The sequence below is a fragment of the Cervus elaphus genome, chromosome 33 (assembly GCF_910594005.1).
Source record: "Cervus elaphus chromosome 33, mCerEla1.1, whole genome shotgun sequence".
In the NCBI taxonomy this organism is placed as follows: domain Eukaryota; kingdom Metazoa; phylum Chordata; class Mammalia; order Artiodactyla; family Cervidae; genus Cervus; species Cervus elaphus.
Genome location: NC_057847.1, coordinates 53519321 through 53544811, shown reverse-complemented (window position 1 = coordinate 53544811; position 25491 = coordinate 53519321). Strand labels below are relative to the sequence as shown.

General features: G+C 36.8%; 1 long non-coding RNA gene across 1 annotated transcript in view; it reads left to right on the top strand.

Annotated features, from left to right (window-relative positions):
• Positions 1–24820, top strand: part of LOC122688668 — a 43549-nt gene extending 18729 nt beyond the window's left edge. The window contains exons 2-3 of the long non-coding RNA XR_006339537.1: positions 18515–18656; positions 24643–24820. This is a non-coding gene — a long non-coding RNA (uncharacterized LOC122688668). The remainder of the gene's footprint in view (positions 1–18514; positions 18657–24642) is intronic.
• Positions 24821–25491: the final 671 nt, after the last annotated feature.

Here is a 25491-nt window from a genome sequence, read left to right as displayed (position 1 = left end):
ATAGATTCAACACCAAATTGGTTATTTGTTGTTGTTGTTGTTTTGTTTTTAGCCATTGTTTCTTTAAATATCTCTCTGTCCCTTTCTCTCTGCTTTTGTTCTGGACTGTCATATTGTGTATATTGATGTACTTGAGGGTACTTCACTGATATTTTAGGATCTGATCTTGTCCCTTCATTTCTTTCTCCTCTGTTCACCAGACTAGATAAATTCAAATGGCATATATTCAAGTTTAGTGAATCTTCTGCCTGCTCAAATATATGTTGAACCCCCTCTAGTGAATTTTACATTTCAGATATTGTAGTTTGTTGCCTCAGAATTTCTATTTGAATCCTATTGGTGTTTATTTCTTTTTGATATTCTCTATTTCTTGAGCTATCATTTTCTCTTTAATTATTTTACAATTTTTTTTTTAACTCTTTGAGCATATGAAAGACAGTTGATTTAAAGTCCCTGCTTGGATGCTTAATCTCTGGGGTTCCAGGTGTGGTTTCTGCCAAATTCTTTCCATCCTGAAAATAAGTCATACTTTCCTATTTCTTTGCATGTCTCATAATGTTTACTTGAAAACTGGGCATTTTGCATATCATAAGGTAGTAACTGTGGGAATCAGAAATTAATCCCTCCCCAGAGTTTGCTTTTGTGACTTGTGGACTGTAGTTGTCTATTTCTTTAGTAATATTTACAAACTACTCTTGCAAAGACTCTATCCTTTATTATGTGTGGTAAGTCTCTGTTACATTATCTCAGCAGTTAGCAGTAACCTGATTGGAATATCCTTAAATGCCAAAATATAGTAGCTTCCGTGTTCATTAATCACTCCTCAATTATTGTAAGATTTCCTATTAGTATCCAGAGTTTCAAAAGGGTTAATTCTGTAAGTTTTTGCCAGCTTAATCATTGCTTCTATAGGGGAATGGATCTATGGAACTTCTTTCTTTGCTACTACTAGTGATATTACTCCTTACCAACATTATTTTGTTCTCTTTGGGGGAAAATGAATTAGATGCTACAACTTTATTTATTCATATTCTTCTTTGTTTATTACTATGTAAGTCTTTAGAAAATTTTCTCTTATGATTTCCAAGAACATAGGCTCAAGATGAACATGTAGATGTGAAATGAAAGTCAGTGTTTTGGACTCTGTAAACTACTGTTCTTTCCATAGATGTAATATTTATGCTAATTAAAAATAATTTAAAGGAAATTGTTATCTTAAAGTTAAGTTTAGCGATTTCCTGTCTTATACTAACAAAAACACGATTTGGAATCATCATAGGAATAGCCCTTTGCATAATTTTTTTTTCCTGTTTGTTTTGGGAATGGTATAGTTTTAAAAAATGTTTTAGAGTAGCTTTATTCAACTCTTCATTCATCTATCAAATGCACTCATTTCCAATAATTGAATTTAGTAATATGAATTATTTTATTTGTTGCTGATATTCCAATAGTTTTTAATGATTATGGAGCTAAAAACTACTTTCTCGCTATAAACTGTAGTTTTATTATAATATCTATGTAACTAAAGAAATAGACTAGTATATTTGTCAAAATTAAAGAACGGGTTTTACAAAATACCTCATGTAAGTTATGAACCTTATGAAAGTTCTGTTTCTAAAGAAAAATGTTCAAACTCAATCCATGATATATATCAATATCTTGCTTCACAAAAAATATATAATATTTTTAAAAAGTGAGACAAATCTTTATAAAAAATAATTAAATTTTTGTTTATCTCTACCCTAAAAATTCCTTAGGGGGAGCCGACTTAATTTTAAATAGTTGAATTTATTTTATTTTTTACACATCAATTATATTTATAAGTGAAAATATGATAATGATTAATAAACTGCCATGAAGTATTCTGTTGGTGCTTTTGAATAGTGTATCTTTAATGTGGCAGCTCTTAACAGTTAAAGGAACTTTGACAGTTAAGTAATCCCTTCACCACTTAAGTAAAACAGGATTTTATTATTAAGTACATTGCCTGGAAATGGTGGGCCTTTTTCATTCACACTATAAACAGTTTTGTTAGATTGGTAATCCTGCTTGTCAGATTTGTTCACTGTTTGATATTAATCAGTAGGTTTATAAAAGGTACAGCACTGGACTGCAATGAACAGAAAATGCATTATAAATAATGTTTCCATAAATCACAGAGAGTCAGACACCTCTAAGTCTGAGGTATACAGAATATTTTGACATTTCGTGGGTGGTTTGATAGTTTGCTACTAAACTAAAAGTTTAATAGCAAAGCTACTGTCCATTTCATTACATGACTATTAGATCTCCCAGTATAAATTTGTTAAAAGTTCATGGGATATCATTTTTTGGAGTATTTAATATTAACTTTTTCAAGTTTGTATGCCTCTAAAATATGCACAATAAAATGCAGTAATTACATCATAAATTATATACTTTAGATCATAAGCAGTTTATCACATATCTGATTCTTCTTTAAATTTCTTTCTATAGTTCAGAAAGCTTTTGACATCACTTTACGTAAATAGTGCATTGTGTAGTTAAAAGTTTTATTCCCAAAATATAGTTTTTTTAACTTTCAAATGTTGGGGCTGATTTGGAAGTGGTTTTACAATTTTTTAGGAACTCAAGACTTTGAATATATACTATTAAGGGGTTTGTTTTGAGGAATCATTAAATTAACAGCAAGTTAGGATAAAATGATGGAAAATGACTCATGATAATCCTGTATGATTCCTGGGTGAACATATAAGTATCTTTGCTGGTTTGGCAAATAGATCTTCATTTCCAAAATATGTAGATTACAGAAATGAATATATACATATTGACCAAAAGCAATTTGGCCTAAAGTGTTCTTTGACTTCTCAGTGTTCCCTTGCTCCTTCCAATCCTTCCAGTTTTCCCTGTGGCTATCTGTCCTCATGCTCACAGTTTTAAGGGGCTGGCAAATTTGAAATATTCTTCATGCTTAGCTTAGTGTTTCCAAGTTGCACAAGAATATTTTTTGGTTCTGAATTCTTCTCTCCTTGCCACTCTCTTGTTTCCTCTTTGGGCCCTGAATCTTAATATTTTCCTCCCAGATGAGAGTTTGCTCTGCTGTGGCACCGTCAGATTTCAGCAAATGCTGGAGGCAGTGGGAAGCTCAGAGAGACAAGAGAAGAAATCATGTCCATTTTTAACAGGAGTCAAAACTACTTAGTCCTGAGTCTACAGTAGGACCAGAGTCTTGAATCTGTTATTTAAGGTCTGTTACAATCCTTAAATTACTAGTATATACATATAAATGATAGGTAGGCTTTTAAGGCTTCTATACTATCAACCCTTTCACTATACAGTGATGGAGAACTGAAGAATTATTCTTAACAGACCTGATTCACAGTGTAATTTCTTTGGTTTTTCTTTTTATGAGTACAGGATTGCCGATAAAAATGCAGCCAAGCAACAGGCATTTTGGAGTCTGTTCAGGTGTGGCAGCTGCGTGAATGTGTGAACTCACAGTCAGGAGTCAGAGACCTGCATTTCAGGATGTGTTTGGACCATGGCAGACAAATATATCTCAGATACATTATGGAGTTGATCATATATACGATAAGTTGTGAGCCAGAAAATCTGGCTTCTGGTCAAGGATTTACCATTACCTCTATGTTCTCCATTAGTCTCTAAAACTTGTGGGCTACAATTTTTATAATTAAAAAAGAGTTGCAGTCTATGGTTTCTCAAGCTCCTTAATTCTTTAATAGCTATGTGATGATACTGAATGTGATATGTCTTCATAGTAAATGCTAATAAAAGGAGAAGATAAACTATGAAATGGGGGAGAAGAGGCAAGAAGCAACTACATTTTTATTGAAAAAAAACATATTACATATTATGCATAATGATAGAAAGGGGAATAAAGGAAATAATAGACCAATTACTTTTCTTAGTGAGCAAATGTTTGCAGTTTTTAAGTTTACTCCTAAGTTACAGGCCTTCCTTTATAAGCCTTTTGTATGACATGAAACTCCTAAGAAATACACTTAGCTTGCCTTTCTTTTGCTTTATTTTTATAAGATAAAGAATATTTATTATTAATATTAATCCATTAGTGGACATTTTTATTCAAAGGTTTAAAAAGTACACTAAAGTATTATCTGGGCTAGATTCATTTTAGGAGAAATCATAAACACAGAGAAACCATAATCCTGGCGTAATGTAGGAATCTAATTAAGACTAATGAGGCAACATTAAATTTAATGTATGATGCATTTTATATGTCTCACCATTAGAGCTGCAGCAAGCTGTTCATCAGAGTCGATCTTTGGTGACTATCCCCCTACAGGCATCCTTCAGAAACCTAGGTTTGGGCTGGCAGTGCTGCAAAGAAGTCAATGCAAAAGCAACCATGAAGTCAGTGGACACTTTGAATCATCTGCTGGTGGACTCAGCTGGCCAATAAATCCAGATATGTTTATGCTGTTGAAGAAGTTCTCCTAGGTTTCAAAGCCTGAATGTTGAATTTAGGAACACCAAGACTCACAGTCAATGACCAAAGACATTAGCCCAATAGAGAAGGGAAGCAGGACAGGGCAGATAGCAGAGAAGAGGAGATAGTTTAACTGGATTCCTAAGATTTAGAGCTATTACTGATGTGGAGGAATTGAGGAGGATCTGAGGAGTGGGATCTTTTGTGCTAGAATTTGTACAGAGATTATCTGATGTGCATTTAGGCAAAAGAGAAGGGAAACTGGTTCCAAGGAATCTGGAATTGAGTCTCACATAAAATGATAAACATCTACATAATATCTAGCACAATGAATTATAATAGCTGATTTTTTGTGGGTTGTTTGTGTATTAGGCAGTGTTTTAAGTGCTTAATATGTATTTTCTCATTTAGCTGTTACAATAACCCCATGAGGTAGCCATGATTATCGTCCCATTTTACATGAAGGAACACTGAAGTAGAGAGAGATTTAATGTGGACTTACACAGTTAGTGGCCAAGTAGAATTAGAACACATGAATCTGGGGCTAGGAAAATGGGCTTCTATTTTTACATAAGCCCATATGTACTTAGATCCAGCCTGTACCCTCTGTTGCAAATGACAATCCCTTCACTTATGTTAAATTTTAAAATTGAAATATCTATTGTAATTTGTCTTCTTAAATAGAAACCTGAAGTTCTCTGAGCTTGGGTCATGTTGCCCTGAAACTTTTATAAATGGCTTATAAAATTGTAATCTTTCTAGATGTGGGATGATTCTGTTTTTAAGAGCAATGGTTTATCCTTCCTAATTATTTCTGCTTGTTGACATACAGGCTTTGTACAAAGTTTCTGAAAGTTTGGATCCTGTTGGTCTTAGGGGATAGTGATTCAAATTTGTTGTTTGATGGTTCAGGCAGAGAGCAAACCATGTGTATCCATAGGAGATCAACCAAAATTCACTGACTGTCTAACAATATTAAGTTCTGTATTGTGGGTACTATAAGATTGCTGCTCAAAAGGGAAGTAAACACCACTTGTTTGCTGCTTTCAGTCTTCTTTGTCTATCTTAACTCTCTATGTTCTTTGTTTTTCTGCTGGCCCAACACTGCTACAGAAGTTACCACGTTAGGATTAGTAAATAGCAGAGCTGAGAGTTAAACCCAGGGGTTGTGGCTCCTGCACTCACATGCTTTACGGCTCACTACAATGCTTCTTGTTTAGTTGCAAAGTTGTGTCGGACTCTCTTGCAGCCCCATGAACTAGAGCCCACCAGGCTCCTCTGTCAGTGGGATTTTCCAGACAGGTATTGGAGTGGTTTGCCGCTTCCTTCTCCATGGGATCTTCCTGACCCAGGGATTGAACTCCCATTTCCTGTATTAGCAGGCAGCTCCTTACCACTGAGTCAACTGAGAGTTTGTTTCCCTTGGTGAACTTGAAGATTTTCCCTCTCAGTTGCTTTGGTAACTATTGGGTTGGCCAAAAAATTTGTTTGGACCAGCTCATATTAAGCTAGAACCTTTTACACCTGCACAGCGAACTGAAAAACTTGGTTAGCATGAAGGTGAACAAATCCTTTCTGGACAGAACTATATGTTGATAGAGTTCTAGGTCACAGTTTTTAATGAAATATATTATACAGAATAAGACTGATGCTTGAGTGGCTGTGAATCATAGATTAGCTTAAACATGTGCAATTTGATTTAGAACTCGTAAAAAAGGATCTTTTCTTTATGACTAATGTAGCTTATAGATATTTGCACAGTATGGTGACAAAGTGTACAACACTAAATCCGTCGGTTAATTAATATTCTACGTGCTAAGGTGAAACTAGAAAGATGAAAAGCCCAAATACTTTCTGAAATATCTCCTCATAATTAGGGATGGAGAAGACAATGGCACCTCACTCCAGTACTCTTGCCTGGAAAATCCCATGGACGGAGGAGCCTGGTAGGCTGCAGTCCATGGGGTCGTGAAGAGTCGGACATGACTGAGCGACTTCATTTTCACTTTTCACTTTCATGCATTGGAGAAGGAAATGGCAACCCACTCCAGTGTTCTTGCCTGGAGAATCCCAGGGATGCCCTGGTGGGCTGCCGTCTGTGGGGTCGCACAGAGTCAGAGACGACTGAAGTGACTTAGCAGCAGCAGCATATTTAGGGATGGGTTACCTGCCTGTCCTTTAAAACATGCTTAAGTAAGAGACTGTCCAGTGGTTCTATAAAGGTTTCTCAAATAACATGGTCCCCCTACCCCCTCCTTTTTGGATTGATGACTTCGTTAAAAGCCATTCTCCAATTGTCATTTTGCTTTCTCTGCTTTAATGTGGTCTATGGGGTTCATTAGATCCAGCATGTTAATGGCATCAGCTGGGCTTAGGTTTCATTGCAGCTGAACCTCACCATTGCTAATCACTTAGCTAACATATGCCAATATCATGGTACCTAATGACTCCTTCTGCAGTGACTACTTTATATTCCCATGTCTCCTCCTCTGAAAGGCTAAAGTAACATTGATTATCAGTATGAGCTGAAGATGGTGGGAGCACTGATGACTTCCTCTGTCTTAAACAAGAACATATATACTTGGTTCAGGATCTTTAAGCTTTGTTGAGCATTTTTAGTGATCCATTTGCATCCCCTCCTCATCCCTATCCAGGCCATATGATTGTCACATGAGACAAAAAATCAGGTGCTTTCATTTCCAAAATCGTATAGACTTTTTCCATTTGCTACTCAATTTTTGCATCCAACATTGTCTAGGCTTTAAAGTGGCACAGCTCAGTCATCTTAATTTACTTTCTGCAATCTCATTGCTCCCTGGAGATGCTGAGTGAGTAGGAAAACACTGCAGATGTATAGGGGTAGCATATTGCTCTTCAGAATTTTTGGTATTCTGAGATAATTTTGATCTGTTTATCTTTTTTTGGTTTATTTGATATTTGAGACCAGAATAAAAGGCATTATCAAATCTTTCTCTCTCTCTCTCTTTTCTCCTAATGTCATTACAAAGGGAAAGATGAGGATCTAAAATTGAGGGGCTTCTGGCTTTGCGGGAGGTGGGTGGGCAGCAACACAGTGTGATGGCAGAGAGTAATTCTGTTTCAAGGAAGATACTGCCCAACAATTTTTAAAACTTAATAGGATTAGTCATGGGAACTATTTTTAGCAGAAGTTCAACTTTATCCATGTATTTTAATGTGGGAAAATTGTGTCCTTTTCCCTCTGCTAATGTTTGATGTATTCCAGCCCTCCTGTGAGCATGTTGGAGTATCTTATGGGACCTGGAGTGGAGGAGAACTTCCTCTTGGATTCTCTCTGTTTTCTTTCGTGAAAATGACATTCCAAAGCTGTTTCACTTTCTGACAGGAAATGGAGCCTTGCCAAAAATGATTAAAGTCCGAGAAAGCATAACAGTTCCAAAGCTGCAGCCGTGCTTTAGGAGTCCTGAGTTTGACATGGTGTCAAACAAATGTGAGATATTGTTTAATAAATTTGAATAATACAGAGATAGGAAAAAATCATTCCTGGCTTATTGCAGTAGTGATTTGAATTAAGTATGTAAAAGACTATCTACATCTAATTAAATTGAAACAAATACCTAAATACACTTGTGTAAGGTTAGCCTAGCCTATGACTTTATTCCGTTATACTACTTTTATGTGTGAGACAAAAGTATTATCTTAAACTCATGTAAGTTTAAAACAATATACACTTCTGCAGTTTGTCAGGGAAATGACTTCTGTTTATGTGACCAAACCTGTGCATAGTGGATAATTTTTAAAAATATAATTAATTAAACTAAATTCATCAATAAAATCACTTAGAATGAAATAGTTTTGTTTAAATAGGTTAAATAGTAATTGAAAACTTTAGTCAATATTTGGAATCATAAGCCCAAAGGTTTTTTATATAATAGCGGCCTCAATTATTTCACTGACAATCTCAATTAAATTATTTTCTCTTTCCACCCGAGAATTGTGCATTTGTGTAGATAATTATATACTACCCCTTCTCCCAAATAAAACTGATCAAGAAAAAAATGCATCTCTCTCAAATCAATAAAAAGTAATACTTAAGGGAAAAAATCCTTAAGAAAAACCTTATAAAACATGGTAGTTTTTTTTTCTTTAGCTCCTTTGAAAGACAATTATTTAAATGAACTAATTTTATTATTTCTTTCTTTCACCCTTTGGGTGTATACTTGGAATATGTTTTTAGTGCAAAAAGTTGAAAGTTTTCTGTACCTATTGACATTCGACGAGCACTACAATTCATGACCACCTTTTAGACAAGCTAAATTGATTAGAGAAGTCATTCAATGTCATTGAGTACCATTTGTCACTTCATAAACAGCTACAACCTGCTGCCTACAAATGCAGAAGGACTGCCAAATAAATCACATCAAACGGTGGGAGTAGACAGTATCCCTTCATCTATAATTGGTACAGCCTCTCCTGTCACGTTTGTTCATACTTGTGATTCTGGTGTGGATTGACACTGACATGGAAAGGGCAACCACTGTCAAAGATGTTAGAGAGTCTATGTTTCAGTGATGTACGTGCTAATAGATATCCATCATAATATTACATTAATGTCACCCGTGTATCAAATGTACAACTTAACCATCTAGATATCTGATGATTTGCCCATTTGGTTCTGCTCGAAGAGGAGATAAGCTCTTTGGCTTTGAAGGGAAATTGATAGAAGAAAGAGGAAATAACATGGTTAACAGATCTATAAGAGAATATTACAAATGTAGCTTGCATGTGCTATTTCACTGGACATAATTGTAAAGCTCTATCTTTTAATTTCATAAAATATGATCAATAAATATACTCTTTTTTTTTTGCTAATTTCAGGCAGCTTCATTTTAAGAATCTTCTTTGTCAAGAAAAAAAAAAAAAAAAAGGCCCCTATAGTAATTAATGCTTTGTACTATGTCCCAGGTTTAGGCTTTAATGAAAATTTGCTTTCTTAGGGTCAAAAACTCTTTTTCCCTGAAGTATCTGTGTGTATGCAATGTGCAGCTGTGTGTATAAGTATACACACACACACACACAGACTTTTGTATATATTATACCATACTACCACACTAACATTAAAAATTAACATAAATTAATGAAGACAATATACTTCCATAATGTCAAGTCTTTAAACACTGTAGACTCCAGGGAGATGGAAATGGACTTGAGTTGTTGCTAAAACATCTCTAATATATTGTATTCCACTCTGCAGAGATAATGGCCGTGTCCACATGATAAACTGGAAAATTCAGTATTACATTAGAACAGCTTTGTTTTATTGGACTTTTACTCTTTGCAAGGAGCTTCGCATATATTATCTCATTCAGTTTCACAGTAAGTAGGAGAGGTAGCTGTTTATATTCCCATTTCCTAGATGAGGAAATGGAGGAACCAAGAAAATAAATGAGGTACACAGTATCGTCCATGAAGGATAAAAACTAGGATCCTGGACTGTCTGGATACTACCCTTTTATGCTGTGATAATAGCCTCAAGCTTTCAGAACTCAAAAATAAATCCTTGAGAGATGTGCTTAGTCACTCAGTCATTTCCGACTCTTTGTGACCCCTTGGACTACAGACTGCCAAGCTCTGTCCATGGGATTCTCCAGGCAAGAATACTGGAGTGGGTTGCCATTCCCTTTCCCAGGGGATCTTCCCAACCCAAGGATAGAACACAGGTCTCCTGCATTGCAGGCGGATTCTTTAATGACAGCCACACCAGGGAAGCCCGAATATATTGAGAGATGAGCATATAGTAAACGCCAACAGAGAAAGGAGGCCAATTCAAAATCTCTGAAAAATATCCCTTTCTGAGGTACCACATTAGTTGATCCTGGGAGCAGAGGTGTCTGCAGAAATGAAACATTCTTTATGAAAACTCAGGCTTGGGCTTGAAATACTCTTAGTCCCCCTCACCATGGCATCCAAATAAGAAGCCTGTCCAGAAGAAAGTGGGTCAATGTGGAGCTGTTGGAAGAGGGTCATGAACGTGCTATTTGCTATGCATATTGAAATAAGCCAATCATTCAAACTAAAGATTCTAACTTTACTATTTAATTAGCTATAATATTCCACAATATTTTATTACCTTCTATGAAGAAAATAGCCCTTTGAAAATGCAGACCCAGAGGAATCGGGTGGAGAGGGAGGTGGGAGGGGGGATCGGGATGGGGAATATGTGTAACTCTATGGCTGATTCATATCAATGTATGACAAAACCCACTGAAATGTTGTGAAGTAATTAGCCTCCAACTAATAAAAAAAAAAAAGAAAAAAAAAAAAAAAGAAAATGCAGGAACATTCTGCTTACTAATGAATGGAATTTACAAATAACTATTTGAAGGATCTGCTTCACTTTCCCAGAGGATCTTATTCTCTAGATAAAGTTGGATTCAGCTGGGGACCTGGAGAGGTGTATATCATGAAAAAAAGTTACTGCAACTTTTGTCACAATATCTATAACTAAAAACATGATTTTTCTATAGATTAATTCAATTAAATTCTATCAAATGTACTTACTGACATAGAATTTGTTTTAAAAAGGTATAGTAAGCCTATTCTTCTTTTCTAATAGATAGTCAAAAGGAAGCAGACATGAATTCATTTGCAAATAGGTTTGGACAAATAAATGGCAAATGTAATTCTGGCTATTTAAGTTATGAAAAATGGCAGGCTCCTATTGATAAACAATGAAGAATTGACCAATATCTAAAGCAGGCAGCTTTCATGGGACTGTGCTCATTGTCAACAAATGTTGGGAAAAGGTCAATGGTTAATTAAATAATCCATCACCTCAGGATAGAGAGTAGTTCTCAACTTTGACAATCAGTGACAGAAATATTAAAAGGTCAAGAAATGAGTTACAATATATTCTGTTTTGTTATTATGTATTATAAAGATGTGAATCTCTTGAAGATGTAAAGGATATAAGAGGTTCATATCCTACTAGAAGCATGCTTCCTAAATAAATATATTTTGGATTAGTTACTGATATGAATACTGAGAATTCTCCTGAAGCTAGAGACTTCTTTGAATTTTTGTACTTTTTGAAAAAGAATATGTTTTTGATAGAGAGTATTTTGTCTCGATACTTGAAAAAGTTTGTGATGGAGATGGAGTAAGGGGCAGGGGAGAGGCTTCTTTTTTGAGAATTACTTTCAACTGGGGCCTGGTGATTTCAAACCATTATTTGCTTTCTAAATAAACATCACTGAAACCATGGTAGCTTTCACCTGCAGACTGTACTTTCTGGTGATGGTGGATAACTCAATTGCTCTCAGAGAATAGTAACATCTCCAATTTCCTTACATCAAGTACAGAATAACCCTTCTATAAATTAAAAGTATTACAACAACTTGATATATTGATTTGACCTAATTTTCTTTTGCCTGAATTGGTTTCCTTACTACACTTTCCAAACATTAGTTATTATTATTTTTCAATGGGTATTTATATTTAATTTGGGCTGCCTTATCTGGGCTTCCCAGGTGTCACTAGTGATAAAGAACCTGCCTGCCAAGACATAAGAGACACAGGTTCAATCCCTGGCTCAGGAAGATCCCCTGGAGACGGGAATGGCAACCCACTCCAGTATTCTTGTCTGGAGAATCCTCTGGACAGAGGAGCCTGGTGGGTTACAGTCCATGGGATCGCAAAGAGTCAGACATGACTGAAGGGATTTAGCAGGGATGCATGCCTTATCTAGCAAAAATTTTCTCCATCATTCTGCCTTATTCCATCTTCCTGCCTCAGAGTGCCATTGATTCATTCCTAGTTTTCAAGTTCAAGTGTAAGCATTCCTTTTTTTTGTGTGTGCTGGAGGTTGACTAAATAAAAGCCTACTCATTTTTGTCTTTCCACCCGCCTTTCTCCTTTACCTCTGTGGCCAAAATATGGAACACAGACAACCAAAAGAGGTGCCCCAGAATAACTTTCCAGGAAGCCATAAATCATATGTGATTAAAGTAATTGGCAACAATAGAAAGAAAATATGTTCCTGTGCGTTAGTTCTTTAGTTTTGCATGTGAGAGGAAACTGGTCACCAGTTGAGATCCTGAAGGTTAAGGAGAGATCATGCTTTATTTGAATAGAAAAATGAAGCCTCTTACTTGTTCCCTGAGAAAGCGAGGCTTGGAGAGTAATGGTCTATGGCCACGTCACTGCTGAAATGTTCTTTTATATGGCTTCTAAATGAGGGGTGCTTCACCAGGGACTTTGACCCATAACTGTGCATGGCTTTACCCCCTTGCTGTCTGGGTGAATGCGGCTATTTCGAATATGGGCAAGTGTTATATGATTATTTTATCTCTTACTGTAAAGTGTTTTGAGAGACTTTGTATGAGAAGCAATATAAAAATAAATTGAATTGAACTGTGGCTTCACCTCCCCACTTTTTAGTGCTGAAACCTTTAGAGCAAAAAGTGCAGTGCTGTGACAAAGGACAAGATTAAGATGATGTCAGGAAAATGGTCAGCTCTGGAGAGCCCTGACCCTTCAGGAGGGGTGTGTGTGTGTGTGTTAGTTGTCACATTTGCCTATGTGTTACTCTAAAGTCTTTCCACAACTGGGATAAATCATATTTGTGTTCTTAAGTTAGTCATTCGGAGGAGTCATAGGATATCCAGAATCTACTTCCAGTTAATGCATTTCTGTGAAGACAAGAAGACTTGTTAATTACACAAATATCTCTTTTACATAACATATCACTATGCATTAGAAGCCCCTGGTTAGCCTCTAAAAGGCCAGGGTCTGAACCACATCATATTACTCTCAGAATCCACAACTGCAATAAATTTTTCCTTTAAAATAAAATAATCTTGGCTTAGGGTAATAGGTTTTTCCTGCAGAAATGTGATTTTATGTTTTATGACACCGCATCAATACATTATTTTAATAAATGGCTCTTGGTTCACCAGAAGTGCTGTATTTTGACAATATCAGCCAACCTTTTCATTTGTTTAAGCAGGAAAAGTAGGGTGCCAAAATAAAGCTACTCTAGAAGAACATCTCAAGAATGTTTATGAAAACTCAGTTACAGCTACATTTATTAGAGTTAAAGCATAGTACTAATTTGTCATGCAGAATTCCAGAGAAGTGAGTAATTTCTGCATTTCTTTAAATGCCAGGGTTTCATATTTTGAGGTAACCATTTGCTTGTAAATATGAAACTAGCAACGTGGACTATAATGTGACAAAAGGTATCAGAGATTTGTCATTATCTGACAATAGTTATTGGATATATTTGCTGCCATGCTATGGCATTTCTCATAAAAGTAAATTGGGGAATGAAAAGATTTATCACATCAGGCTCTCTGACAATGGTCCAGAATTTTTAAAAATTTGAATTAGATGATTTACTAGAGGTTAGAAATGGCTCCCCACTCTCTGTCTTCACAACACAGAAATTTTTTTACATACATCATGCTTTTCTCCATCAAGGCTCTCTCAGACCCTCTGATTATGGATAAGCATTTCAGTCCATGGAAGATCAGTCTTATTATAAAGTTGTGGCCACACTGACTACTTAATTATCAAAATACAGAGAGAAAAATCTCTTTCAGGACCCAGAAACTTTCTTGCTTATGAGGTTGCAGAGAGCTCCCCTCATAGATTTGTTGTTTATGACTCCTTTTTTATCTAAAACTCTCAACAATATTTTTACATAATGAGTCAGATTATCCAAAGTATCCTGGGGATAAGGAGGAATATGATTGCCCCTTGGCAGTAAATGGTGACTTTGGGCCTGAAAAAATGAATGTCCCTTCAAAGGTGCTTATTATCTTAGGATGGCACAGAGACACTCATAGTCATTCATTTTTGTGTTTAATCTTTGTGGGACAGTATGCTCTTGTTCCAAAGTGACACTCTCCTAACCCTAAGATATCGCCTAAGATAATAGAATAATATATATAATGTATGCACACATTAATGCATATATTATGATTTCTCATTCAAATTGTTCATTTCATAGAAAATACAGTTGTACTGTATTTTATTTATGTGCAGAAGTACAAATAGATCTCAGAAACAGACATGGGGTAGGGGTGGGGAGAGATATATTTTGCAATTTATCAAGTTACAGGTCCAAATGCCTCATTTTTACTTCTCTGCAGTAGACTGAATGTTTATATCCCCCTAGAATCATTTGCTGAAATCCCAATCCCCAGTGTGATGGCATTAGGAGGTGGGGCCTTTGAGAGTTAATTAGGTCATGAGGGTGGAGCCCTAATGAGTGGGATTAGTGGCCCAGGAGAGACATGAGTGAGATAATGTCTCTCTCCATCATGTGAAGACATAGTGAGAAGGCAATCATTTACAAATCAGGAAGAGGGCACTCACCAGAACCTGATTGTGTTGTCACTCTGGTCTTGTACTTCCAGCTTCCATACTGTGAGAAATAAATGCTTGTTGCTTAAACAACCCAGTTTATGGTATATCATAGCAGCTGAACTGATTGCTTCCCTCCACCCCCACAATTATACTTATTTTCCATTTAGACCATGACTCCATTTATTTTTTAAAAATTAAAAAAAATTAAAGTATAGTTGACTTACAATGTTGTGTTAGTTTCAGGCGCACAGCAAAGTAGTTCAGACACACTCATACACATATATTTCACATGTATATATCTTAATATATATACATAGTTTTGTTTTTCCTTTTCCATTATGGGCTATTATAAGATATTGAGTAAAGTTCCCTGTGCTATACAATAGGTCCTCATTTATCTACTTTATATATAGTAGTGTATATCTGTCAATCCTAAGATCAAAATTTATCCCTCCCTCCCCTTTCCCCTTTGGTAATTGTAAGTTTTCTGTTTTCTTTTTTTTTTTTTTTAATATCTGTGAGTCTGTTTCTGTTTTATAAATAAGTTCATATTTATCATATGTTTTGATTCCATATATGAGTGAGATTTGTCTTTGTCTAACTTACTTTACTTAGTAAGATATTCTCTAGATCCGTCCATGTTGCTACAAATGGCATTATTTCATTCTTTCTTATGGTTGTATAATATTCCATTGTATATATGTACCACATCAACTTTATTCATTGAAGGGCATTGAGATTGCTTCCATGTCTTGGCTACTCTAATCAAAGCCACTATGAACATTGGAGTGCACGTATCTTTTCATATTAGAGTTTTATCTTTTCTGGGCATATACTCAGGAGTGAGTTTGCTGGAAAGATGACTCTATTTCTAAATGAGTCGATCAATAGCTAGCATTATATATAGCCTGGGACTTTACTGTACCATCTTTGTTCTCCCATCTCCTCTGCTGTACTTACGTGACTCTACAGCTACTGTGTACGCATTTGCTGTGTTCTGGGACACAGGATCATTCACTTTGTTCAAATATGCCAAGTGTGTTCATGACTGTGTGCCTCCATTCATGCTGATTTCTAAGACTAAAATCACTTTCATCATCTCTACATATTGAAAACCCGTTCATCTTCAGTCCTTTCCTAATTTAAGTGGCAGAAATGAGCCTCAGTTTTCCATCTGCAAACTGAGGATATGTAGCATTCCCTTTCAGTGTGATTTTGGCAATCTAGTGAAAATGTGAGTTTGATCCTCTAGTAAAATGCCCTGGTGTTCTTCAATTAATCACTTCTCTGAAAACCAGGAACATATTGTACTTAAAATATTCAGCCTCTTATTATGCATGCATATGGAAATATCTTTTTCTATGCCTTTAAGACCTAAGGAAATGCTGAACATTATTTATGCCTATATAAATACCTAATATCTATAATAAACTGGGGGATCTAGACTTAGTGGGAACTTAATAAATATTTTTCAAAATGGACTGTTCCATATGTTCAATGTCCCAAATGTTCCAATATACGTCTTGAACTATTTTGCCACTAACAAATTGAAGTTTGAATTAGTTCAATTTATCAAGTTTATTCTTACTGCAATGTACCCAACACAGTAAGTGCTTCTAGTTGCTACCTTTGGACAGCCTGCCAAAGAGACATGATATATGAAATACATCAATTTCACTTTTTAGTTCTGCATGACTTTCTTACAGTAACACAGTCCAGTTGGCAAGTTGATGAAAGCCTAGAAATGGAACTTCATTTAGAGGCTCTCAGTGGTGCTTATAGATCCTATATTTCCTGCTTCATATGTAGCAGTGTTGGTTCTGGTTTTTCTATACTTCAGATAGCATTGCCATGGCAAAAGGTTCACACGCTATAGTGTGAGGGACACTACTTCAAGTTACTTCTCTTATGCCAAATGTACCGATTATGACCTAGAGGATGAGTGAAGCAACTGAAATGGAAGCAAATGAGGTCATTTGGTATTGTCATGTGACACCTGAAGTGGCATAATGTGACACACACACACAAAAATTGTAAAATGCAAGACTTCTGAAGGTGTAATGGGCTCCTTTATCAGAATTTAATGACTGGCTAAGATGAACTGTCTTTGCTTATTAATAGAGAGATTTGACACATTCTAAAAGGTGAACTATCTATACACCATGGAATATTACTCAGCTGTTAAAAAGAATTCATTTGAACCAGTTCTAATGATATGGATGAAACTGGAGACCATTATACAGAGTGAAGTAAGCCAGAAAGATAAAGAACATTACAGCATACTAACACATATATAGGGAATTTAGAAAGATGGTAACGACAACCCTTTATGCAAAACAGAAAAAGAGACACAGAAGTACAGAACAGACTTTTGAACTCTGTGGGAGAAGGTGAGGGTGGGATGTTGCGAAAGAACAGCATGTATATTATCTATGGTGAAACAGGTCACCAGCCCAGGTGGGATGCATGAGACAAGTGCTCGGGCCTGGTGCACTGGGAAGACCCAGAGGAATCGGGTGGAGAGGGAGGTGGGAGGGGGGATCAGGATGGGGAATACGTGTAAATCTATGGCTGATTCATGTCAATGTATGACAAAACCCACTGGGAAAAAATAAATAAATAAATAAATAAAAGGTGAACTATCGAGTCTCACATTCTTCTCCATATCATTTAATCATCCTCTTTGATAGCAACTGAACAGCTAGTGGACTAGGAACAAATTTGCCTTTTCAAAACTCCATATAAAACTGCTTCTTAAAGTTTTTTTTTTTTTGGTATATTTATTTATCCACAATCTATTTTCCCCCTCAGAGGAAGCTGGCCTCTTCAAAATTTGTGTGGAGAGCTAAACTTCTATATTGGCAGCTTAGTGTCCAGTTCAAAACCACATCCCACAAGGCATTGAGTAAGAGACCAGAGAATCTTCACGACGCCATCTTTAGATTGAGATCACATGGCTCTGAATATTCCTACTGTAGAGCTAGTAATTTTAGGTTTAAACGTTTGCCAAATTGACTTTCCTCAAACTGCATGTACCTTTTACCTCTGCCAGTCAAACCCACAAGTTTAAACTATATGGAAGGAAAAGAGCACCAAATCCCTTCAAATATCCATTTTGCTTACATTTTTAAAGCAAGAAATGGAAAAAAAAAAAACAAAAACACAACTTTCTATTAAAGAGAGAGGTAACATTTGCCCTCAGGCCAGGGGCTTTCAAGTTCTCATATGTCTCAATGAAAGCCAACCTAATTAGTATAAATCAGAATTTTGTATTATAGACATTCAAGAATAATGAGTTCTATTATGAAAGATTGCAGTAGGTAAGATATATGCTATTCAACGGAAAAAAAATAAACAAGCTTCATTTCTTCATTAGAGGATGCTTATTTATAGTGCAATATATATCTACCTCGACTTTGACATTAAAGTTTTGACTGCTTTTTAGCTATAAAATTTGATATTGTTGTGGCAGCTGCACTATTCGAATGATAGCTACAGTACAGCTGCTATCAGTGAGGGAGATTTATTGCTTCCCTACATGGATAAGGATATGTGCATATTTACTTTTGGTTTTATTGCTGGTGTCCTATATTTTAATGACACAAGGTAAGATAAAAGAACATTATAACATTATAATCAAGAAGCCCTACAAATACAAATGGCATACTTATGAAATTTTGTTTTAACTGTATGCAAATTCCCTGTCTTTTCTTGCAGTGAAACATTCTAAGTTGGTAGAGATGTTACACTCCTGCACATTCCCTGATGCTCGTTTTTGGCATTTCTTTCACCGAAGACACTGGATAGGAGAAGGAAGGGAGGAGAGTAAACAGGACAGGACAGAAGAGAAGAGAGATGAGTGAGTAACACAAAGTAGTTCACATAATTTTTTTGTGTGTGTGGTAACTAATTTCTGAGAGAAATTGGTTGATTTGAAACATGGGATTCAACTTCAAGCCAATTTGGAAGCAAGTAACTTGCTGTTTGAAAGACAATAAAGAAAAGGGATAGAAAGTTGAAAAACTTTTTTTTTCCACCCCAACTGATTTTGTCTCCTGTTCTTTTTCTTAATATTGTCCTGAACCAATAACCTAGTGACAGATGGGGAGAATTCACTGTGCCTGGCAGTTTGGATTAGATTTGATAAGCATTCAGGTCTATTTGGTATTGAAACAGAGTTGGAAATCACATGAAGACAGCCTTTTCAGAAAAGTCCCATTACTTGGTAGTTTCTGAAAGTTAGTTGAAAGTACTGCTGGAAGAGTCTTTGGCGTACTGAGGGATTTCATGATTGATACCAGGCAGCAAGATGTGCCTGATGTGACTTCAATGGTCTTAATGATGCTGTTTAATACAGAAAAAAGTTTTGCTTTACTATGAAACAAATGAAAACTGTTCTTTCATTATCCTAGATCCTTGAGCTTTCCCATATTCTCATATCTTCTTGATATATTTTGTTTGTTTGTTTAGACTTGTGGGTTTAGAATGCTATGTTAATCATTTTTGTTTAAATACTAACAAATCTGTGAAATTAGCAAGTATATGTGCCCTGCAGCATATGAGGTTTAAGAAGACTGGTTTTGATCTTTCAATTACTAGAGAAGTATTTTATAGCTCTCAAAATTTCCTCACATACATACTTGAAAATAAATCGGCCATTCAAAAGTTGTTGAAAAAGCAATCAGGTTATCTTACCTGGACTTATAGAAAATGAAAAGACAGATTCCTGCTGTCTCTATCCTTTTTTGCTCAGTAATCTGGTAGTTATTGGTATTATAAGTTAATGTGATGTTTTACTTAGTTTGCCTAAGAGTCTTATGTGAGGAGTTTTCTTTACTCTTTAGCCATATCTAAACCACATTTTTGTTAAGTCTTTGTCAAACTGCAGCTCCTAAAATGTTCATAGGTATCTTTTTAACAAAGTCCAAATTGCTGCCTTTCTGAATTAAAGAAAGTTTTAGCACATGAATTATTATTCCTGTAATAATTGCTTGCAACTGAACACTTGGAGACCATCTCTGATAAATATAGAAATGACTGAGTTTGCTAAATAGTCTTTGCATTATTATAAAGCTATGCCAGTCAATTAGCTCATTTCTCAAGCATGTGAGCACATTGTACACTAAGTACTGAAATGAGAACATTAGATATTACAGCCTTGAATAGATTTGATACCTGTTTTGCGGGGGAGAGTAGGAGGGAGGTATTCATTTACCTTCTTATTTCCTCATGCATAAATGCCTTGGTTTAAAGTGAAAGTTGCTCAGCTGTGTCCTACTCTTTGTGACCCCATGGACTATACAGTCCTGGGGTGTAGTAGTAGTCTGGCCTGGAGAATACAGGCCTATACAGTCCATGGAATTCTCCAGGCCAGACTACTGGAGTGGGCAGCCTTTCCCTTCTCCAGGGGAATCTTCCCAACCCAGGGATTGAACCCAGAGTCTCCTGCATTGCAGGCAGATTCTTTACCAGCTGAGTCACAAGGGAAGCCCAAGGATACTAGAGTGGGTAGCCTAACCCTTCTCCAGTGGATCTTCCTGACCCAGGAATCAAACTGGAGTCTCCTGCATTGCAGGCGGATTCTTTACCAAGTGATAAATACTCATTAAAAACATGAGTAAAACTTCCGGATAACTATTTTTTTAGCACCAGTCCACCTACCCTGCATCATTAGCCCCTACTTCCCACCTGGCAACCAGTGACAAAATTTACTCCTAATGGGTATTTTACCCAGGTCCATTTAAAAGATTATGCACATACGGATTCTATTTTTCAAGTATTCTCTAAATAAACCTCTAGCATGTATGTGTCCTTTTGGTAATTCAATTTTCTTACTGATATGATAAAACCTATAAAAATGAAGAATTTTGATTTTAATGTTAAATGCTATAAGTGACAGCACTTATCAAAAGTATGAAATTTTACTTTGAGTAATACACATGAGAAAACTTCTGGTGAAGAGAAAATTTTCACATGGATAAGATTACAGATAAATTTAAAATTTTTTAGTCAGGTGCTTAACTGTGTTTTCCTAAAATTAGTGCCCAGCTTGATTAAAAGTAATGACATCTTTGTTTCAGTAAACTTAACATGAAACATTCTACAATGGAGAAAGTTTGTTTAGAATTTGAGTTTAATAATTTTAGAATGACAATTTGCTTTTATTTATTTCTTTTAGATCCTATAGTCTAAAGATGCTGCAGATACTTAATTGATTGATGGGTTGATTTCAGTTTACTACATGCTTCCTCAGCACATTTGGTTTGATCATTTTTGATTGAATCAGCTGATGACCAGTTATTTAGTAACTGGAAATTTGAGTAAACTGTCATATATCCAATTTTAAACTTTGAAGAAGTTTGTGAAGGGTCCCTTTGTAGAGTGAGCAGGAAAAATTGAAGTATTAAAATGTTTCAAATGCATTTACATTGTGGGTGAGTTGTCCGTTTTGTCGTGGAGAATGGCTGCATCATCCTTTGCAAACTTCCAAGTGGTGACAGCACTTGGGGTTGATGAGCGAGAATGTGGTGGTTTGAAAAGATCATGAAGAAACCAGCTTCTGAACTGGGAATTCAAAAGCACCCTAGCACATCATTCCTACAGCAAACCTAGAAAATAGCATGACTGGACATGTTAAGTAACTGAGGAATAGAGACATTTAGGTAATTTGTGTAAGGTATCCCAACTATATGAGGCACAGTCAAAATGAAGGAACTGCCAGAAGAATCATTGAGACTATAGACAAATGTTCTCCAGGAGAAATATGTGAGCCACAGATGCAAGTCTCATATGTAATTTTAAGTTTTCTAGTTACAAAGAATAAAAGGAAGCTGGTGGAATTAATTTCAATAATATATTTTACCAAATACATCCATTTTTATTTCAAGATGTGATAAAATTTACTAATAATGTTATATCTTTCTCAAAGATGTAACAAATTAAGTAATGTGCAAAATTCCGTGTACATTTTTACTTACAACATGTTTCATTTTGAGCTAGTCACATGTCAAGGGCTCAATAATTGGGTGGCTGGTGCATACCATATTGAACAACAGAGCATTGGAGTGCTTGAGAAGCCAAAAATGGCACACACAGTCTTGTAACTGATTGATCAGACACTCCAGGTAAAATGATCCTCCTGACATCAATATCAATTTTAGGTCATACAGGAGTGGTTTTGTTAGGGGAAAAAATACATGTTCTAAGGGAACATATTACTTAAATTAGAGCACAGAATAGCATAGAAATGATATTTAAGTCAGCTGGTTGGTGAAGCTCAAGAGATGTGGCTTTCTGGCTTCAAAATCTTATTTTTATTATAATTGAATCAACAAAGATTAAGTGCTACTATTACTGAGGAAGGGGTCACCGCATGAGGTACATAGAAGGACTGATTTTTGAGGAACAAAAAAGGACCTTTATTGCCAGGTCCACTGGCAAAGAGCCCAGGAGCCCAGGGCTCAAATCTGTCTCTCCTACCTGGGATTCAGGGTGAAATTTAAGGGGTTAGGAAAATTTCAAACTCTGAAACTGACTACCTGCTCTTGAATCAATCATCAAGCTACTTGGGCTCCTGGAAACCAGGTTTTTCTTATTGAAGGACTTGCTCTGTAAAGAGCTCTGCTGGCAACATTTCTATTCTTTGAATTCTGTAGACTGATAATTCTTGTTCTGGGGTCATCCTATCTTGCATATGCACAATGATGTCTCTGTAAAGTAGCTCCAGGTTTGAGTAATCAACAGCCTGTTTTAAGGAAGCAAAACTGATATAAAGTGGTGTAGGGAAAAAGCAAATTGGCCAAAATGGTGGAGGTCAGGCTCTCTCAGCCCATGGCCTCTCGCTCTCACCCCATGTTTTGTAAATACATGGTTATGTAACAACTGAGATCACTTATAGCATTGTGCATGCCTGTCATGATGTACCCACTTGGCCACGGGTCACTTTTGTTCTGTAAGCATATATAAACTTCACCTGAAAAATCCCTTGTGGCCACTTTATGGCCGTCTGTCGGGTCAGCTACGAGAGAGTACAGAATGTCTGTGGCTGCTGCAGCAGCCAGGAGAGAATATACATGTCTGCAGTTCCTCGACGTTTCTTCCAGCTTCCCTGCTCGCGTCTTGCCCACCCTGGCTTCAGCGAACAGTGAGGTACAGCAAGACAAGCGGTCAGTGTTTTACGTGCTATCTCACTGTCTTTGAACTCTGCACTGTATGTTGGAAAATAAAAACATATATATGGTGTCTAATCCATTCTTCCATAGAGGTCTTCCTCCTAGCCCGTGATATGCCAACATATACATTCAAAGAGAGAGAACAAGTTCTTTTGAAACTGGATGTTACCAAATATCCAAAGAAACTGAAAGACCATACCAGCTATAGTGGCTAGCTCAATGCCAGAGTCATTATTTGTATGTACAAAAGACAACCCATCTTGTAAACAAAAGCAGTAAAAAAAATTCCTCTAGAGCAGAAAAAAAAAGGTCCAACTCTTAACATTTGGCCATCATGGCTGAAAAGACTATAGAATCTCAAAAAAGGAATTGGAGATGAAATAAGTTCACCTTTTTTTAAAGAGGATACAGGTGCTTAATGGCTAGCTTAGTTAATCAGTGCTGGTGGCACTGTGGTAAGTGAATCCAGCTGCCAACTCAGAAGATGCAGATTTGATCCCTGGGTCAGGAAGATCCCCAGAAGAAGGAAATGGCAACCCACTCTAGTATTTTTGTCTGGGAAAGCCCGTGGATAGTGGAGCCTGGTGGGCTACAATCCATGGGGTCACAAAAGTCAGACATGACTTAACAACTAAACAACAGACAAAACAATAATGAGTAGCTCTGCTTATAATTTATCTATATTGGTTTTCAATTATTTTTAAATGTTTTCCATGTGGATTTCCTCACCCAATAAAATGATAATTATGTGCATCTACCTCATAAGGTTGCTACAAAAAAATAAGAACATGCCTCTGATATACCATGGCCTGGGTTCAAACCATGGATCTGCCTCTTACTGTCTGTGTGATGTAGGATGAGTTACTTACCTTCTCTGTTCCGCAGTTTTTTTTCACTATGAAGGCCTTACTGAAAGCCTGGCCTCTCTGCACACTGGTGCTGAATCAAATCCCAGACACAGAGTTTGGGGTGAAGTAGAAAAGGATAGCTTTATTGTTTTTCTAGGCAAAGGGAGACACAGGCTTCTGCCTCAAAAAAACTGTGTCCCAACTCCAGAGAACCTGATGAGGATTTTTTACAACAGTGGATCAAAGATGGGGTCTCTGACAAGATTACGGTATGAGCAGTGCTTCCACTCCCTAATCTCCTCTCAAGTCTCCTCCTCTTGATGAGCTTCTCTGGCTCCTTAAATCTTGCCTCAGGTGACTTCTTGGCTGCTCCACCCTAAGGACTGTGGCCCACCAGGCTCCTCTGTCCATAGGGTTCTCCAAGCAAGAATACTGGAGTGGGTTATCATGCCCTCCTCCCAGGAAGAGGCAGGGGTGGTCTTCACCACCCAGGAGTCAAACCTTTTACATCTCCTGTATTAGCAGGTGGGTTCTTTACCACTAGTGCCAACTGGGAAGTCTTGGAACTTGGGAAAGGTCATGAAGGCTGAAGTCTTGCCTACAAGCAATGGGGAACGGGAAGCCTCCATGCCCAGGAGCCCGATAGGGCCCCACTCAGTTTCAAAAGGAGAATGATAACCCTTCTACTTCACTGGCTTTATTGAAGATTAATTAATATATGCAGAAGGATTAGAATACTGCCTAGCACAAAATTGCTTAGTGGATACTAATTATTATTAAAATTACCTGGGGAATTTTTAATACTTTCCTTGTTTCTGTTTCTTAGTTGCTGATTTGACTACTTGGGGATCTAGTTTGTGAAGTTTCTCAGGGGATCTGAGGACCACAGAGTTTGGAAACCACAGGTATGGATAGAGGAAAAGTATGCAGAAAAGCCAAAGAATTGATGCTTTTGAACTGTGGTGTTGGAGAAGACTCTTGAGAGTCCCTTGGACTGCAAGGAGATACAACCAGTCCATCCTAAAGGAAATCAGTCCTAAATATTCATTGGAAGGACTGATGCTGAAGCTGAAACTCCCATACTTTGGCCACCTGATGTGAAGAACTGACTCATTGGAAAAGACCCTGATTCTGGGAAAGATTGAAGGCGGGAAGAGAAGGGGACAATAGAGGATGAGATGTTTGGATGGCATCACTGACTCAATGGACATGAGTCTGAGTAACCTCTGGGAGTTGGTGATGGACAGGGAGGCCTGATGTGCTGGAGTCCATGCGGTCACAAAAAGCTGGACACAACTGAATGACTGAACTGACACAGATGAAGTCAATCATCCTCAAGATGAGTAGTCTAATCACAACAGTAGTGATTTTGCCTGGGCCACACCCTAGTATCACCAGGACATTTTAACCACCTGGACAGCACCCAAACCAATTACATCAGAATCTGGAGGTGGTCCCAAGTGTCAGCATTTCAAAAGCTCCCAAAATGATGCAGTGCGTAAAGAAGGCTGAGCACCCATGAACTAAGGTAGGTTTAAATTCCACATTTTAATTTTTTTTTTTTAGAAAAATGCTTCTAAGGTTTTAGATGATGGCAAATTGACATAAAAATAGCACATTAAGAAGAACATTGTGAAAAGCGTGCTTAACTGACCCAGTGTTATCTTTCGCTGCC